At 42.1% G+C, this 12,790-nt stretch overlaps 1 long non-coding RNA gene across 1 annotated transcript in view; it reads right to left on the bottom strand.

Annotated features, from left to right (window-relative positions):
- The window catches only part of LOC110400009, a 29,345-nt gene extending 16,760 nt beyond the window's left edge, over positions 1-12,585 (bottom strand). The window contains exon 1 of the long non-coding RNA XR_002439525.1: positions 12,390-12,585. This is a non-coding gene — a long non-coding RNA (uncharacterized LOC110400009). The remainder of the gene's footprint in view (positions 1-12,389) is intronic.

The raw sequence follows: 12,790 nt of genomic DNA, 5'->3' as shown, positions 1-12,790 counted from the left end.
ATTTTTTTCTTAAGCTTGAGACTCCATTTCAGAAAATTGGAGTAACACAATGTTGAGCTCATACCATATGCATGACCATGCAGTCCCCAAGGCCCCAGCATCTACATTGTTGTAGCAAAGGTTTCTGCAGCACCCTTCGAGTAAACGTGTTCAGTATCACCACTATCTATTCTAAGGAAGAAAACCCATTAAAATGTAACAAACTACAGTGCCCTATGAAGTCAAACTGGGTACACAGTTTAGTCTGTGATAAAGGTGCTTGAACTTAATTGTCCACGCTCACTTTATGTCTTCATAGTCTGACTGGGATCCCCCAGTCAGCACAGTCAGTGGCGCCCAGAGACCAATAGAGATGACAAGCTTTTTGGGGTGGCACCTGGCTTCCCTCTCTGAGTATATAACATCATTTCAGGTGACCAAGGGAGGTACCTGGGCACGCAGTTAGTTTTTAAGGGCTCAGATCCTCCCTGAAACCACTCATACCTGGCAGCAAGGTGCAGACATTGCAGTTTTTGTGTGCAGCATCCCAAACAGTTGTGCTTATGCAACCAAATCCCCCCCCTCCATGCCTCTTCTAGAGTGAGCCAATCTGCTGCACATGTCTGTTCTCTCTAACAGGAGCTCATACACTTGTCTCTCAAGCAGACGCTTACTGTGACCTGTGAGGTGCTCCCTTGGAGGCGAGTCTCTCAGGGCTGTTGTGGAGATAGGTCTTGATGCATCCCTGGAAGGGGAATTGCATGAATGAAACCCAGAACTTTTCTGTGCAGAGAAGCTCCCAGCTGAACTGCATAACAACAAGAATAATGTTTTTTCTTGAAGTTCAAAATGTGTTTTTCTCAGTCTCATTCTCTGAACAGACTGAAACAGATGACAATTTCCCCCTTGGCTACTGCCCTCAAAAATGAGATCACCCTTAGAGACATGGCATTGCCATTTTCAGAACAAGTTCTGATTAAAGGGTGAGAGTGTGATCCACAGAAGAAAACAGGCTTTCTAGCACACAGCCGTAGGCAACTACAGCTATTTGAGGCTCCATTTAGAGCAGAAAGGAGAGTGCAACTTTTGTTAGCTGCTAGTATATCCACTAGTGATCATTAAAGCTGATTAATGCTCACCATTCAACAGCACAGGAAAAAGCAGTTTTGCAACGCTGTCAACACCAAGAGGCATATACATTTCACAAAGCATCTGGTGCCCAGCATTGCAAAACTATTCACAATGCCTCACCCAAAGGGCAGAGTATCTCTCCCAGAAGTGCTCTGTATACAGCTCAATGGGTAATGAGACAACATATATGTAAATTATTTTTTCTATTAGATAGCTCATTACCAAAAACGCTGCTTTCCAAACATTGCTCAACTCCTGCACCCTCTCTTTACCAGCATTTTCTCCCTCCAGCTTCTATATAAAGCTAAATGGGTCCCATCTTTCTTGCTTATTCATCCTACAAGTACATATATTTTCAATTCTGTATTTTGTTTCCTAGTGTTGGGAAATTCAGTATTTTCTATCTATTACAGGCACAATTATACTTGAGCCTGTTACAAAGTGTGATTTTCTTCCCCTCTTAGACTGTGTGGGAAGGAAATCCTGCCCCTGAACACAAGCGCATGATTATCCAAGGCCATACTGTGCCCTGGAAATCTAAATTAGGGCTACAGGTGCTGGCTTTTGGCATTTCCATTTCTGATCAAGCTAAAGAAGCAACAGATCCAGCAGAGTCCCACTGCATGTGCACCTCAAGAATACCAGGTGAACTGTTTCTGCCTGAAATTGTTCTCAATAGCACTGTAGTTGAGACAATCATAGCGAGACGCTTCATTCTGCCCCTCTGCTAACCTTTTGCTAAAGTACAGCTTCAAGTTTTCTTCTCAAGAGTCCGAGGGAAGCATTATGTTGAATTAAAGCTCAATTTCCTATGCAATATGCTGAAGAATAACAGTTCTCAGTCAGCTTTCCAAATAGAACAGAGGTCGTACCATTTCTTCCTCGCATTTAGAGCAATTAGAGTATTTTCTGTTTGAAGGAAAACAGTATATATAATGTTTTCAGTACTACTATTGAACAAAATCACCAAGAGCGCACGTGCCTTAGTGTTTTGTTTACAGACTCCCCATCTTTCCCAACTATGGTAGTATTAAGATATTTTTATATTAATATTATAGAAGTGTGTGTGTGCAAAACCCATACATCCCTGTGCAGTCTCTATAGGGAACAGCTGCTGCCTTTCTTGTTGCCACTGTAGGTGCATAAAATCTCCATTAGCAGATCAGATTTTACCTCCATAGAGAACTGCTCCGGAAAGCAAAGCTAGCAAAGTTTTAGCTTTAACCCAAGCAGTGGGGAAGCAGAGATTCAATTCTCACAGTAAATACAGCCTTTAGACCTCCACTGATCAGCCTGTACAACTTCTCAAGAGGCATTTTTACAACTTTAGCTGTGATTTTCTCAGTTCTGAGAGGATGCTTGGTACAACCACCCAGGCTGCCTACCCACAAGAAAAGCATTCCCTGTAGATTGGTGGGGAATACATTACAATTATGCCTAGTTATTGCAACATCGTGTTTATTTCTTGATGTTCAGAACCTCCTTTGGATGAATACTTTTGAATGTGCTGAAGGACGGCTTCCTGTATATCTAAATACACACTCATGCAGTAAGGCATGGGAGAAAGGGAGAACAGTCAAGAAGATGAAGGAATCAAGAAGGCTTAACAGTGAAATTTTTAAGTAATAAGATACTATAATTGGAAAAATTTAGTTGCATAGATGATATAGCCTCCCATGTGCCTGTTCAGACTGTGCCCAGCGCAGCATGAAAGGTGCATGGTGAAAGCGTGCTGGGTTTTCCCTTCACAGAGGTGTTTGTGCACTGCTTTCCTCATAGCTCTGAGCAGAGAAGCACTGTCTACCCCTTCCTTCCCTGCCACCTTGTGTTTTAGTCAATTATAGGTCTGCCCAGGCAATAAACTTGATGCACTTTATGCATTCTCACTGCTGCAATGAAATCCCAATATTTGAGCTTTCCCTTCAATTTAGCAATATATCTTGGCTGCTTTAATAGAAACTACTGAGCATCACAGCTCAAGCACAGAAACTCAGGAATGCTTAATTTGAAGTTGGCAGTTCCTGAGCTCTCCATCACAGCAGCTATTTGGGGGCTTCATTTTTTTTAAAATGGTGTTTTAGCAAAACTTGTCAAATCAGAATACACAAACAAGAGCTTCAAGGGTAATATAATTCAGACAACAGTATGTGTAAGATATAGTCATATATTCCATCTCACTGACACAGCACAGACCTAAGTAACTTCTGGAGAAGAGAGCATGTGCAGCCCACTAGCCACTTCAGTGAGTAGAATTAACTTCTAAATAAATGTGTGGAACTGCCAAATTTTCATTCTTATGAAAAACCTCAAGCTTTATTCAGCATTACTGTATGCATATAAATATACACACAGAGATGCTGGAGAGCTGGCAGATGGAGAACATCAGCAACAAATTGTAAAGGGCAAGATGTATATTTGACAGCTTCTCAAATTTTACATACATTTATGAAATTAGTACCAACTTCCATAAGGCCTCGAGTCAGAGAGAAACACTGCAACGTTGAACATTGTATCTGGGACAATTTGGACAGAATTCCTCCAGATATAGCTCAAGAAAATGGCAGGCCATGGAGCACTCCAAGAACTGTGAAAATCCCTATTTCCCACAGCAGTCAGACTGTGCAACCACTTGCTGTTAACAGCAGTCAAACTGCAGACTTGAGTAAATCCTCAGGCTGTGAATAAAGCACCCAGTTTCATTAAGAGCAACAGCACTTGGTTTGGGCTATTTTAGTGTCAGTCTACTCACTTTCATGTGTTTGATTTCCACATTGTTTTCTTTGGATGACCACATGCTGCAAAAAGAAAGCAGTATTCCCAACTGCTGCCAAGACAACAGTTCTGTGCTTTGAAAGAGATGGTAATCTTTGTCTTTTCCTTAACAAGAAAAATGAATGTTACCACTCTACTCTTACAAAGCAGCAGATAACTGCAGAGCAACATTATGAGGCATGACTCAGAGGCAGATCCTGAAGGGGAAAGCTAAGAGGTAGCAGACCAGGTGAAGACTAGAAAAAAAACTTTTAGAACTATCAAAGATAGGATAATTAGTCTTCTAGAGGCCTTCTTGCCTCAGTACTCATTTGAACATTGAAGAATTAGCTCTACTCTGCAGACTGCAGGCTACAAGCCATCAAGCTATGAGCAGCAGTTTGCTTTTTGTCATTGAAAGCCGTTCCTCACCCTAACCAGTAGTAAACTAGGACAACATGAGCAACCAGAAAGATAGTAAATGCTGTTGGAGACGCAGTCTCCAGGATCCAGACAAGATCCACCTTGTTTTCAAGCTGGTGCCAGCCAGACTCCCACATAGAAGCACTGTGACTTTGTAAAGAAATTCTTTGTTTGAATTACTCCAAAGGAAAACATTTAAGAAGAAAAGGATAATAATGTGCAACTTTAAAAAAAAAAAATCATTAAGGTTAACAGGAACACAAACCCAGAAGTAATATTGCTGTCTCTTCTAGTCTTCAAACACTGAAGCAACAAAGCAGTACTGCCGAGCTTGCTTAAAGTTTCAGTATCCAGAAACAGTTTCTAATGAAAGATGCTAAAGAAAACAATGAATACAGCTCCTGCTGTTTGCAATATACAGACCCTGATGTTAGTTTGAGCAGAGTCAGAGAGCACTTCTTGGCAAGCCAGTGACATTCAGTGAAAATATACTGGTATATAATGAAATATAATGGTATATATTTCAGCTCTCTTCCACCTAACCAGACTCTCCAGGTAGTAACTGCCCTCTGAGACGGCACCAGCAGTTGCAAACAACTCTTAGTATTTAATTTTCAAGAGCATTGCTTTTATTCCAGAACTGGAAGTAATTTGTCCAGCCTAGGCTGTCTTCTACTCAAAGCTGAAACCAGTTTGCTGGATATATGGCATGAACTCTTGTCTCACCTAACAACTTCCCATGGCATTAGGACAGGCTGAGAAAGCTGGGGCTGTTCAGCCTGGACAAGAGAAGGCTGTGGGGTGACTCGAGAGCAGCTTTTCAGTGTCTAAGGGGGGAACAGAAGAAAAAAACAACAAACACTTTAGCAGGATCTGACATAATAAGGCAACAGGAAATTGTTTCAAACTGAAAGAGGGGAGACCTGGATTGGATATAAGGAAAAAGTGTTTTACACTAAGTGTGACAAAGCACTGGCACAGGCTGCCTAGAGAGGTGGTGGATGCCCCATCCTTGGAGACATTCAACGTCAGGCTGGACAGGGCTCTGAGCTCCTGATGGAGCTGTAGGTGGCACTGTTCATTGCAAGAGAATTGGACCAGATGGCCTCTAAAGGTCCCTTCCAACTCAAACAATTCTAGGATTCTGTGACATCACAACTATTACACTGTAGCCTATGACAGCAAGTCAGGGGATTCTACAAATCAGAAGAGAGTTTTGATCCAGCTCAGGTACAAAAATTTTCTGGAAAGCTAAATATTCCATTCTTCATTTACCACTTAAAATAATCATTACCTCCTGGTGAACTTTGTAGACTGAAAATGTTTATATTGCTATGACACAGAGCAAAGCTACCAAAACTGCAAGGCAGCAGCTTCTCAATTCATTTGCTGCTGATAAACTATATATCCTACTGCAACTGATCTTGTTAAACCAGGCAAGCTTATTCTACTCAACAGAGCTGTGATGCAAGTTATTTAATCCACATTCCAGCTAGGGACACAATTGGCACCCAGGTACTTAACAATAGTCTCCATCTGCCATCTTGCCCTCTCACATTGTGAACTGGAGTTGGGAAGTTTCCTGAATGAGAGCAACCCCACAAAGCACTGAGATTTAGAAATCAAGGAAGAATCCACAGCTCTGCTTCAGACTCCATAAGATGAATAAGGGGGGGTTTTCTGCCACTCAGAACCAAAACGTTTGTTTAGACAGTCATAGAGAACCAGCTTTAGACAGCATTCAACTTAAGCATTTCGGCAAATCTTCTTAGTGCAAGGCTACTGTTTCTCAAATCATGTCTGAAGGGATGCTAGTCTTTTCCTGTCAAAAGAAGTATAATCTCAAAATTGCAGAGTATATTTCCTTTGCACACAGCTTCAAAGCATTTATTATTTCAATCATGATGTTTTGTGATTTTGTCCTATGGATTACATATGTTTATAATGCGCTGCTAATGAAAAACTACTCTATCTGTGTTTTTGTTCATCAGCATCTGCACAGGACAGCAAAAATCCTCCTTCTGCAGTATTCCTAATGTAATTGTGCTTTCCTCCAACGTCTCATCATTATAAAGGAAGATTAAAAATGTCATGTAAATAGCACTCAACATAAAATGTTCAAACTAGGAAAATCAACTCTGGAAAATGGGAAGTTGGACAGAAAAATTTTTTAAACACATCAAAAAAACAACCTGCTAAGAAGAAATCTCTTGCCACACTTGTCACATTTGCTTCCCAGTCTGTAATGCCACACATTACAGGCTTGCTAGCATCTGGGTAGGAAACCATAGAATCATAGAATCATAGAATGGCCTGGGCTGAAAAGGACCTCAAAGATCATCAAGTCTCAACCCCCCTGCCAAGTGCAGGGTCGCCAACCTCTAGACCAGGCTGCCCAGAGCCACGTCCAGTCTGGCCTTGAATGCCTCCAGGGACGGGGCATCCACAACCTCCCTGGGCAACCTGTTCCAGTGTGTCACCACCCTCTGTGTGAAAAACTTCCTCCTAATATCTAACCTAAATCTCCCCTGTCTCAGCTTAAATCCATTCCCCCTTGTCCTATTGCTATCCACCCTCACAAACAATCGATCCCCCTCCTGTTTATACGCTCCCTTCAAGTATTGGAAGGCCACAATGAGGTCTCCCCGGAGCCTTCTCTTCTCCAAACTAAACAAGCCCAGCTCCCTCAACCTTTCCTCATAGGAGAGGTGCTCCAGCCCTCTGATTGTCTTGGTCGCCCTCCTCTGCACTCGTTCCAAGAGCTCCGCGTCTTTCTTGTACTGGGGGCCCCAGGCCTGGACACAGTACTCCAGATGGGGCCTCACAAGAGCCGAGTAGAGGGGGACCACCACCTCCCTCTCCCTGCTGACCACTCCTCTTTTAATGCAGCCCAGAACACAGTTGGCCCTGCGGGCCACCAGCGCACACTGCTGGCTCATGTCCAGCTTCTCGTCCACCAGGACTCCCAAGTCCCTCTCCGCAGGGCTGCTTTCAAGTACTTCTTCCCCCAGGTTGTATAAATACCTGGGATTGCCCTGGCCCAAGTGCAGCACCCTGCACTTGGCTTTGTTGAACCTCATTAGGTTCTCGTGGGCCCACTTGTCCAGCCTGTCCAGGTCCCTCTGGATGGCTTCCCTTCCTTCCAATGTATCAACTGCACCGCTCAGCTTGGTGTCATCTGCAAACTTGCTGAGGGTACACTCGATTCCATTGTCTATGTCATTGATAAAGACACTGAAGAGCACCGGTCCCAGGACTGAGCCTTGTGGGACACCACTCGTGACCGGCCTCCACCCTGACATAGAACCATTTATCACAACCCTTTGGCTGCAACCAGCCAACCAGTTCTTAACCCACCGAACAGTCCATCCTTCAAATCCATACCTCTCCGATTTGGAGAGGATGTGATGAGGGACCCTGTCAAAGGCTTTGGAGAAGTCCAAGTAGATGACATCCATCGCCCTGAATGAAACTTGAATGAAAAAATCCAAGCTCCTCTGGGAAGGGGCACGGTTAGATTTTATTCAACCATACCTTTTCTGCTACCGTTCAGTCCCTCACACCAGAGTGCTACACCAATACCACAAAAATTTGGTATTTTATATTCCCCCCAGACTACACAACTACCTGCTTCAGTCAATAAAAAATACTCTATCTGTGTGGAATCTTGCCTGGATCTTCCCCATAACTCTCCTTATTTCATTGAGAATTCTCCTGGAAAGTTAGATGGGTGGTATCTGCATGGCCCAGGTGTTCCTCTGTATGTGCAACTAAGTGCAACACTCATTAATTACTCATCAGGTTTGAAACACATTGTAAGTTCAGTGTACAAACAGGGGCTGCACCATCTCAGTAGAGAATGAGTAGCTAAGCAGGAGCCAACGTAAGTATCCAGGTGAGAGCAATCACCCCACAGGGGGTGGCCCTGTACCTGAGGACTGGAGTTTACATAAGGATCTACAACCTCTTCAAAAGGCTATTTAAGAGGACAATTAGGGGCATTGTATTTGCCCCCAGTTTGCAATTGTGTCATTGTATTCAGTCATTTCTTCTGGTACTAGCACACTGAGTACTGATACAAGCAGTACAGTCTTTGTCATTGGAGCATCAGACAAGCTCTTTCTCCAGGTATGGCTGATCTCAGAGGTCTCCTGAGCCATTCATTTCAGCCACCAAGAGAATCCTGAAGCAGTGCTCAACCCTGTGCTGAGAAGCAGACAAGATCAAATTTAAGTAACAATTTCCATTTCATGAGAAATTCACAGGAAGCCTATTTCCAACTCAGCCTTTTCACTGATTACGGCAAAAGCTTCATTAAAGAATAACGTAAGGTGCTCATTGAAGTCTTCCTCTTTTTTCCTTCAAGACATCAGCAATTTTTATTTTAGATATATTCAAACACATTTAGAATGGTCTTCTAACAATTTTCTAAGGAAAGACTAAAGCCACGTCTATCTGTAAGTATGTATGCATTTATATACACACACAATATAACTATCATGAGAATAGATTGAGATGTCTCCAGTTAAAGAGAAAAGATGAGATCATATAATACAGTAAATTAAATAAAGTCTCTTCAGAGGGACTCAGGGCACTGATCAGCTCCGAAGATTGCATTTAATCCCTGTCAAAGATAATGAGATAGCAGACACACACAAAGGTCACGAGATGTCTGAAACACCAGCTCTGGTCTCTCACCTCCTAATAAAAGATGTTGTTCACTTGATTTTTTTCTTGGGAAGATATGCTTGCTGCTGAAGTTAATTGGTAGTGCCCGGAGTTTGTTTTGTCTATTGACACAGTAACAAGTATTAATGGACTCAATGCTCAGGCGTGCTGAGGATTGAAATCAGCCCTGAGTAGCTTTAATATGCAGCAACTTGCAAACTTTCCTGGACATTACGTCATGTAATTTTCTAAGAATTTAAGCAAATGCCAAAAGCGAAATATGCCCTTCCTCGCAATCCTTCATCCTTATATACAAATGGTATTTTTTAAGTGTGATCGCTTTTACAACACGTAGGCAGGCAACAGAGTGAGATTTACAGAAACTACAGTCAGAGCTGACAAATCAAAAATGAAAATTGTACTCCTCCCTCTCCCACAGACTCAGCTGGCCTTCAACAGTTTCAGTTCTGTGTGGTACACACAGAAAATGTATTGCTTTGTGTTAAGGAACCTCCCTTGTCCTCAGGACTCCCCAACAATATTTGGTAGTGCAACTCTGAAGGTGTCCTATTAATGCACTCTGACAGACAATTATTATTTTAGCTCAAGAGTAACCTAGGATCATCTCTTTCAGTTCTGCCCCACTGGTAAAACCTAGTACCGGAGGAATATACGACCTCCCTCAAGAATATTTGTCTCACCAACAAAAAAATCATGACATACTCATTCAAGTTGGGTTAAAGTGAAGCTTAACAGCTGCACAAAATTATCTCAGCTAATATCCCTGTATTAAAACTTTGAGCAAGAGGGACCATAATATTACTATAATATTGATGGTGGGATGCTGAGGAAACCCAGGAGGAGCTTGCCCAACTCTGGCACAGCATACAAGTCAGTAACTGTTATCAGTTTACTTGGCTTGCTACCAAGCCATTTATATTCCCACCTCTTCTTTGGCAGTTACAATGATTTCAGTACCTCTCCTAAATTTTGGCAAAAATCGTCCAAATGCCTCAAGGAATATAAGGAAAAGTAGTGATGGGAAAAGGGCCTAGTATATGGGACAATATTATTTTGACCTTTTTGCTGCAGAGACAAAAATTATTTGGATAAGAACACGAATTATTTTGAAAAAGGAGTAAAAGAAGAGAGCAGAATGCAAAGAACAGGGGAGAAAATGACATTGTGAACTTGTCTCCCTTCCTCATGAAGCAAGGCTGCACAATAGGATGAGTTTGGGGCAGTACTTGCTTTCTTATTGGCAGTATCATACTGCTTTTTCCTCAATGGAAAGTTAAACAAAAAAAGACTTCTGGCCTAAAAGTTGCACTGGATTTGAAATGCTTTACACATGTACATAGCAGAGAGTTGCTCAGCTAAACTGTTGGTCGCAGTAATTTTCCCAAAAATAATTTCCCAGCAGTTGTTTTGAGCCAACCCCAGCACTATAGCCCAGGAGCAACAGGTGCTCAGGCACAGAGGTAAGAGCAGATGGGGACAAAGGAAGGAAGAACAGTGTCCAAGAGCCTGTCTCTATTCAGAACCACTGCACACACTTATCCAGCTGTTAATTGCAGGTGGTCATATTGAAACGCTTCACAAATTACCTACAGTAATGCTGTTTTTCAGGTAATACAGAATGGGGAAAAAAATCCAATTTGCACAGATGGTAAATTGATAGCTTTAATTAAAAGAGGGTCCTCTATTATCCAATGTTTAAAATGAAGTATTAAATGTGCAGATTTAATAAGCTCTCCCACAATTTTACTGTCACACAACTTTCACTGGGTAAAGTTTGGGGTCAACAAGGAACAAGGTGCGGGGGGAGGAGGAAGGCGTTTGATAGCTAATACAAAGCTCTTTTTTTCTTCTGAGTGTAAAAAATAAAATTCCCACTTTAAGTCTTTCAGCAGCCGAACTACTGACTACACCATTCCTCTCTGAAAGGAAGCAATTCCTACAAACGCAAATGACTCTACAGACCGACTAGGCTACATGAAGTTACACAACTTCAGGTTATCACAGACATATACATCTTTCAAAATCCACTTTTCTTTGCTGGTAAAATGTTGTCTCCTAGCTATTTCTAAAAGAAAATTGCCATGAAACATATATAAAATTCAGCTACCACAAAGCAAAGACCTTCTATGCTTGAAGATATGAAAGATCTTTCTGTCACATCTTGTTGCAGCATAGGCTAAAAAAATCACTCATTACCCCTTTTGATGGATACCTCATTTGGCTCAGCTCTCTAATAATATATTTCCAACACTGCATTTTGGTACTCAGTTGCTTCTATTTTCTTGATTACACATGATTGGTAGTCTAAAACATACAACTGCATTTATAAGCTGGAACGGAGGGGAAAAGCACAGTATTTTGGCCAGGCTGGCATTTATTGGTGGTTGACCTGTAATTCCGCATCACAGGCATATAATAGGAGTAGTGCCACTGACTTCGGAGACTTTGAATCAGGACCTTACCCTGCTCTGAACAATATCCCAGCTCTGATTGCTCTGTGCATCTGACTGCTTTCCAAATTTTGAGGGCACTTGCAGCTGCTTCCCAACAATCAAAACTTCTGAAACTGCAGTCCCACATTTGATCCTTCCTACCAGCAAGAGCAAATAGTGTAGAGGATTTGTGTTTAAGCAGAACCAGCTCCAGGCTTTGCCAGTGGCAGAGACAGCCAAATAACTTGTAAGATATTAAGATGCTAGCCCAGCAAATATACCTGCCAAGCTCTGACCAAGAGCGGAGCACCACTCAAAGACAAAGTAAAGAGACTGCATAACACCTCCATATAAGAGAAGAGAGACTGTAGGTCAGAATACTGCAGTAGATGATGAACACAGGGAAGCAGAAGCGTTGCAGCATGCTCTGCACCACCACACAGGAGTGAAGCAGCAATTCAGACAGTGAATAAACTGGGTGACTGAGCATGGAAAGGTGAGAGCTTAGTGCCAAAATGAGATAGAAAAGATGGGATGCGGCAAACTCAGAGGAGGTTAGCAGCAGATGGAAAGCACTTTAGATAAAAACAAACTTGCTTAGAGGGGAAAAAAAAAAGTGGGGGGGGAAATATTGCTAGGATTATGAAGCAGATGTAATTGGTGATATATCTTTCACATAGAATCATGTAAAATATCCCTAAGATCATCTAATCCAGCAGCTGACCAACCAACACCACACCCACTAAACCACTTCCCTAAGTGCCATATCTACACATTTCTTGAACACCTCCAGAGACAGTGACTCCACCACCTCCCTGGGCAGCCTTTTCCAACATCAAACAATCCAAAGAAAATCTATCATTAAACTTATGGATATGATTAAGGGCAAATATATTTTCTCTTAAAAAAAAAAAAAAGCAGCTTGTCATGAGGGCTTTGTTGAGTAAGATGGATCATGACTGGCTACTACCCTTAGAGACTTACCTAAGGAGCTAGAAGCATTACCACCTTATGTTCACTGACGTTTTAGAGGGAAAGAATAATTCTTGATCTGAACTGCTCATAGAAGCATGCATCCCACTCCCTTGACTACTGTGGTGGTTAAATGTCTTAGTTCTATGCTTGACATTCATCAGGATAAACGTGACTTCTCAAATCTTATCTTCTATGCTATCAAACATTAAACCAAGCTACAGGAGGTCCAGCTGGGGTGAGGGGAAGAAGCTGCTTTTGATCATAGCAGTCTTCATCATCTCCTCAGGTCTGATGAGCCTCTGATAGGAAACATTTGTGCTTTCCTCTCTGCTTTATTTTAAATGATTCAGCTGGTTTACATAGACTAAGATGAGAAAACAGTCTTCCTTCTAAGCCTTGATAACATGAGG

The sequence above is a fragment of the Numida meleagris genome, chromosome 5, assembly GCF_002078875.1.
Source record: "Numida meleagris isolate 19003 breed g44 Domestic line chromosome 5, NumMel1.0, whole genome shotgun sequence".
In the NCBI taxonomy this organism is placed as follows: domain Eukaryota; kingdom Metazoa; phylum Chordata; class Aves; order Galliformes; family Numididae; genus Numida; species Numida meleagris.
The sequence above is the reverse complement of the archived record's forward strand: the minus strand, read 5'-3'. Positions and strand labels throughout refer to the sequence as shown.